Source organism: Cebus imitator, unplaced genomic scaffold (assembly GCF_001604975.1).
Source record: "Cebus imitator isolate Cc_AM_T3 unplaced genomic scaffold, Cebus_imitator-1.0 Scaffold200, whole genome shotgun sequence".
NCBI classification, from domain to species: domain Eukaryota; kingdom Metazoa; phylum Chordata; class Mammalia; order Primates; family Cebidae; genus Cebus; species Cebus imitator.
In genome coordinates, this window is record NW_016107515.1 from 1,278,611 (window position 1) to 1,283,885 (window position 5,275).

Below are 5,275 nucleotides of genomic sequence, written 5' to 3' on the forward strand. Positions count from 1 at the left end.
TTTTTTTTTTTTTAAGAATAGAAAATAGTTTGCATTGTACATGAAAATGATAAATGTGAATATGAATATTCTCATGAATATTCTGTTTTACATGGGTGTGTGTGTGTACTTATTTACATACGTGAGGAATGTAGAAACTGTGATTAAAATGTGTTTCTGACTCAAAGCCATGGTCAAAAAATTAAGGAACGTTCAGTGGCCTTTCCCCCTACACTGTTATTCTTCTACAAATGATTTATTTATTAAAAAGGAAGTAATTTCTGATTACTAGCATTCTGATTTTGAAAGGCTAATTTTTGCCTATTTTTGTTTCCTAGTGATCGATGAGGGCTCTCGTGATATGAGTCTGGCCCCATGTAGGTTCTGAATATCATAAAAGGTTACATTAAGTATACAATCGAATATGAAGCATCTTTTGTTACAAGTGTACTTTTTCAGAGCAGCACTGAGACATGATACGTTATAGAGTCAGCCCTGTCCTCGAATCCCTTCTCTGTCACTTGATGACTCTTTGAACTATAAACACTTAGCCTTTCTTAGCCTTAGTTCTCTTATTCGTGAAGTGGGTGTCCTAATAGTTTTTTCCTCATAGGCTTGTTGTGAGGTTTAAATAAATGTCATACCTGGTATGTAGCACACTTAAAACAACTTACAGCTTCTATTGTTAATGCGAATAAGTTGAGAAGTATAATGTGTTAGGGGTACGCATGTAGATGTGTGCCTGGGGATGGGGTGTAGTGTGTATATCCTTATCTAAACACAGTATCCACCCACACTCCCTTTGTTTTTGCATTGTTTTCTCAGGGTTTTCTAGTCTTGAACTACTGGCTACATGGCTACCAAATGCCTAAGGGAGTTCGTTCACAGCTGAGTTATGAAGCTGGAATTGGTTCTAGACACTGGGTAGATGCAAAGCAGCCTAACTCTTCAAGTACCAACATTTCTCACCTCTGATTCCGGCTCTACTTTGAGAAGGATACCTTAGCTCCACCGACTTCAAGTAGAACAGAAGCCCATTTCCTTCCCTCATCAGTGAAAAAAATCTAATGTTTCAAATGTAAATTGTTCATAGAAAAGGAACATAGAATCTGTTTTATGGAAGTAAATCGACCGTCAAGAGAAGACTTGGCCTCTAATTTATATTGCTTTGCACTTTGGTTTGATATTAAGAAACAGCATTCTTCTTCAGTGAAATTTTGGGTGCCAAACACCTACCCAGAATGTCCAGGGCTTTCCTTTTCAAAAGTTAGCATTCTCCTTTTGACCGTCCAAGTCATTATGAATTCTGACTTGTTGTATTAGGGACATGTTGGACAATGGAAAAATCTCTCTGGATTGTTTCAGACATTTGTTTTGGCTTATACTTCCTTTCTGTACCAATTTCTTTTAATTTAAAGAACTATAAGTCAGTTATATTATCTCCCAACAGGTAATATAGCTCTTTTCTTTTATTAACTGTTCTCTGTCCCCCAGCCATCTCCTGATATTTGGTAGAGTAACACCTTTATACGTGTGCTTGCCTCCTAATTTAAAATACTGTATTCGCATGTAGATATAATGTACATAACAGTTTAACCTCAAAGTTGCTGGAGTCAGGGCCCCCTGTGCTTGAGACACTAATACAGAGTGTGTTCGCACTTAGCCATGGGCTGGGCTCAAGAACCTGATACCAGGGTTGATGTGGATTACCTAGAACCCTTCCTGCAGTAGTCACACAGTGTTTTTATTTTGTTACTGTCATTGTGTGTGTGTGGTTTGTGTGTGTTTTTAATGAGAATCTTGTTTTAAAATGTAATTTCTAAAGTTTAACACAAATGTTTTATTTGTTGTGCAGTATATATTATACAATAGAGAGGTACCTTAAACATTTTTTGTTCTTCTTTTTCTCATAAGTACTCCTGAGTACTAGTGGTCACTTCCCATAGTATTCATTTGGCTTCACTGTCAAAAATCATTATTCTGTGCAGTTGTGGCCTTGGGAAGGGGAAATAAGAAGGCCCTATTGACGGGCTGTCCTGGCTCTGGAATCCATGCATCCTGGCCTTGCAGGGTTCTCGTAGGGCCCACTGGTGTGTTGGAGCCTGCAGGGCAGGTCAGGCTGCAGAGGCCCATGCTGAGGGGAGGGTACTCCTAAGTGGTGTAAAGCCTCAAGCCCATGAATCCCACTCTAGTCATCTCTGGTGTCACCTGCTGCTGTGGCCCCAGCAGGTCTGAAAGCTCCCAAGTACTCCTGGGTATACAGTGCAAATGTGTAAATGGCACTGTCGCCCTGGTGGCACATGGAAAGGATATTGGCATCCAGTTGGCACTCCTTCTCCCTTATTCAATATGAGGTTTGATTTGCCCTTTGCCATTGTTTCCAAAGATCAAGGAATGTCAATAACATTTTAAAGGACCAATAAACAGCCTCCTATAAATTAAACCTCTTCCCGTGGAAGCACACTCTACTACTAAAGGGAAGGTCCCTGGGCTCTGATTTGTCCTTTGCATTGAGAACGGTGTGGGGATCAATGTGTGTGTATGTGATTTGTTTATCGAGTTGGCTTTGCTTTTTTAGTTTCTCTTTTAAAAAAAAAAAAATCTTCCTTCCCATGTTACTAAATTAATTTATGTTTTTGAGAGGTTGAGTTTCCAAAGTGTAAACGATAAACCTCCATTCGTAAGGTGGATGTTGTAAGCTTGATGGTGGTTGTGAAAGTGATTTAGCTTTGACCACTTTTCATCTTACGGCTTCAATGTCAAACTGGTTAGAAAAGCCCAGGGGGAAGGGAGGGGGCAGGGGAGGAGGCAATTCTGAATGAATGAATGGATTTTTTGTTGTTTTTGCATGTTTAATATAGAAGTTCCCCTTGTTCCTTGGGAGATCATGGCCTTTGAATATGCACACAACCCTTGAATTGTGCCTACTAAATTATAACAGGGGACTTTGGCACCCAAGGAATTCTGACTTTCTGGGATTATAATAGTAATTCCCAGCCATACTCTGGACTTTATTTTGCTAACCATAATTGAGCAAATGTAAATTACTGCTATATTAATGTTTTAAAGCACTGGGATAGTCTAATTCTAACTTGTAATTAACTATGTTTGCCAATTATCTGTTTGAAATAAATTTGTGTCTGAACAGCTATTGAAACTGTTAAATTGTACAGATATTATTCATGACAGCTTTGTACTGTGGAATGTGCTTAATAAAAAACAAAAAAGTTTGACTTTTGTCCAATACATTGCTAAGTAATGTCAGTAAATCAAGTATGAGTATTATGCAGTGCACCTAATCTGGCCTCATGCAACTGTTACTTCAGCTACTGACTCAAAGCCAATACTCTTAATAAAGTGTTGCAATACTCTGATGTTCTGTTAAGAAATTTTTCAAAAACACTGTTAAGTGCTATTAGGAATCCAGTGACATACAATTTATAGATTTTAAGAATCATCTGCTCTATAAAATGAAGTTGAAGGCAAACCGGTTTTGGCCTGTGAGAATGTTGTAGAAAATAATATTTCCTTGTCTTGGGCTTTTGCGGAAAGCTAGCTTGAACCTCAGGAGTTAGCTGGGGGATAGCTAAGAACTCTTTCCCTGCAGATCTGCTTCCCACACATATTTAATTGCTTCACAAGTTACTGTCAACATGAAAATGGCCTCTGAGACATCCCAAGAGGCATCAGGTATGAATGGATCCTCCCCTTCTTTTTAAAATTTATATTTATTTATTTTTTGAGACAGAATCTCTCTGTCACCCAGGCTGGAGTGCAGTGGCACGATCTTGGCTCACTGCAACCTCCGTCTCCCAGGTTCAAGCAGTTCTCTGCATCAGCCTCCCGAGTAGCTGGGATTATAGGTGCCTGCCACCACACCCTGCTCATTTTAAAAATATTTTTAGTAGAGATGGGGGTTCACCATCTTAGCTAGGCTGGTCTTGAACTTGTGATCCACCCACCCACCTCTGCCTTCCAGAGTGCTGGAATTATAGGCATGAGCCATCGCGCTGGCCCTCCCCTTCTTGAAGAAGGGCGGTGGAGGTGTGAGAGGTGCAGTTTTGCAGCCCTCTCCACCATAGCATCAGATAGGAATAAATTTTTGTGTGTAAGTGCATCACTGGTAGAGTACTGAAGCGAAAAGAATCCAGTGAGTATCTGTAGGATTCTACTTAGAAGTTCTACTACTCAGAAGAACTGAGGAGAAGCTGAGTTTTTCAGCTAGTGAGGCCAAACTTACCCCATTAGTCAACCCGATTGGTAATGCGGACTTTTTGCATGAGATTAGAGTATTTCTATGTAACTGTTCTCACCCATTTTTCTTGTAGAACATGATTTTTAAGTGTGTCATATGTATGTGGTTAAGAGGATTAATATACAAACCACAAAAAGTAAAAAGTAATTTTTCCTCTCCCCCTTCACTCCCAGTCCCTTAAATGATGGTTAACCAGTTTCTTTCATAGATACCCTCTTTTCTATAGACAGCTTGCTCTTCCAGCTGGGGAAGACTCCGGGAGCTTGTCTTGCAGGTGCTAAGATCTTGGGGCTCCTGCTGCCTCACTGCGCAGAGTTGAATCCAACACCTTGTAGGCACTCAGCATCTGTGGGATGACTGAGTATGTGGCTATCTCAAGGTGTCTGCCTGCCCCACAGATAGGACGATGGACCCTATACATCAAATGCACTAATTCAGCAGTTAAAAACTATATTGGTTAGGTATAGCCATGTAAAAGATTTGTAGGGCAGATCATAAGTAACTTTTTATTAGTTAATGTGTTTATTTTTTAGAGTGCTTTAAAAAAATTTTTAAATATACTTTAAGTTCTGGAGTACATGTGCAGAACGTGTGGGTTTGTTACATCGGTATACACGTGCCATGGTGGTTTGCTGCATCCATTACCCCATCATCTACATTAGGTATTTCTCCTAATGCTAGCCCTCCCCTATCCCCCGACTCCGTAAGTAGCTTTTTCTGTGCATGTCAGGTAAACTGGAAAGTAGAATCCTATCAATGAGTTGGTATTGTTCTATTATTTTCAACTTCGTGGTCATCTGCTCATCCTGTCTCTAGGAATGGTTTGATTTGATTGCTCAGAGTATGTGAGTTATTACTGGGCCGGCCTGGGAGAACCTGGAAGTTACAAGGGCAAGGACTTGAGTGGGGACAGAGAACAGCTTAAATCTGGTGTCTGGTGAGATCTCAGTGTGTACAGCTGAAGCGCTCTCTACCCTTCACCAGCTTTAGATTTAATGGACTTTGCCATTTCCCATTCCTTGCAGGCTGTGTTTGTACTTC

The 5,275-nt window shown here is 40.2% G+C and overlaps 1 protein-coding gene across 9 annotated transcripts in view; it reads left to right on the forward strand.

Moving 5' to 3' along the window:
- The window catches only part of FBXW11 (F-box and WD repeat domain containing 11), a 149,775-nt gene extending 146,422 nt beyond the window's left edge, over positions 1-3,353 (forward strand). For all 9 annotated transcript variants that reach the window (XM_017547679.1, XM_017547674.2, XM_037745423.1 and 6 more), the window contains one exon: positions 805-3,353. The gene's annotated coding sequence lies outside the window, so the exon portion shown is untranslated. The remainder of the gene's footprint in view (positions 1-804) is intronic.
- The last annotated feature ends 1,922 nt before the right edge of the window (positions 3,354-5,275 follow it).